The sequence below is a fragment of the Fusarium oxysporum genome, chromosome 2 (genome assembly GCF_000149955.1).
Source record: "Fusarium oxysporum f. sp. lycopersici 4287 chromosome 2, whole genome shotgun sequence".
NCBI lineage: Eukaryota > Fungi > Ascomycota > Sordariomycetes > Hypocreales > Nectriaceae > Fusarium > Fusarium oxysporum.
In genome coordinates, this window is record NC_030987.1 from 4,825,307 (window position 1) to 4,826,446 (window position 1,140).

At 49.9% G+C, this 1,140-nt stretch overlaps 1 non-coding gene across 1 annotated transcript; it reads right to left on the bottom strand.

Moving 5' to 3' along the window:
• On the bottom strand, positions 1–919 carry FOXG_19930 (the record flags this gene model as incomplete). The annotated part of the gene is made up of 1 exon (XR_001936392.1): positions 1–919. It is a non-coding gene; the product is annotated as an 18S ribosomal RNA (ribosomal RNA).
• Between the last annotated feature and the right edge of the window lie 221 nt (positions 920–1,140).

Sequence of the window (1,140 nt, forward strand, 5' to 3'; positions counted from 1 at the left end):
CAATAAATCCAAGAATTTCACCTCTGACAATTGAATACTGATGCCCCCGACTGTCCCTATTAATCATTACGGCGGTCCTAGAAACCAACAAAATAGAACCACACGTCCTATTCTATTATTCCATGCTAATGTATTCGAGCATAGGCCTGCCTGGAGCACTCTAATTTTTTCACAGTAAAAGTCCTGTTTCCCCGCCACACCCAGTGAAGGGCATGGGGTTCCACAGAGGGAAAGGCCCGGCCGGACCAGTACACGCGGTGAGGCGGACCGGCCAGCCAGGCCCAAGGTTCAACTACGAGCTTTTTAACCACAACAACTTTAATATACGCTATTGGAGCTGGAATTACCGCGGCTGCTGGCACCAGACTTGCCCTCCAATTGTTCCTCGTTAAGGGATTTAAATTGTACTCATTCCAATTACAAGACCCAAAAGAGCCCTGTATCAGTATTTATTGTCACTACCTCCCCGTGTCGGGATTGGGTAATTTGCGCGCCTGCTGCCTTCCTTGGATGTAGTAGCCGTTTCTCAGGCTCCTTCTCCGGGGTCGAGCCCTAACCCTCCGTTACCCGTTGCAACCATGTTTGGCCAATACCCAAACATCGAAAGTTGATAGGGAAGAAATTTGAATGAACCATCGCCGGCACAAGGCCATGCGATTCGAGGAGTTATCATGAATCACCAGTGAGCCCCGAAGGGCATTGGTTTTTAATCTAATAAATACATCCCTTCCGAAGTCGGGATTTTTAGCATGTATTAGCTCTAGAATTACCACGGTTATCCAAGTAGTAAGGTACTATCAAATAAACGATAACTTATATAATGAGCCATTCGCAGTTTCGCGGTATAATTGCTTATACTTAGACATGCATGGCTTAATCTTTGAGACAAGCATATGACTACTGGCAGAATCAACCAGGTAACTATCGTGTGCCGGGGTTGGCCACCAGCGCCGTGAAGCGCCGGAGAGACAAGTTACTGGGTGGCGACGGTGAAGTCGCGCCTTTCGCAGTGAGGTCGGCAGGGCCAACGACACCGCTAGGGCAATCCGCTTTCCCCCTCTAAATTCCCCAGGGCGTCCGTCCGCCGCACCGAACCCGCTATGGGAGGTGTGGCTTAGGGGCCCCAAGAGGAGGACGCAG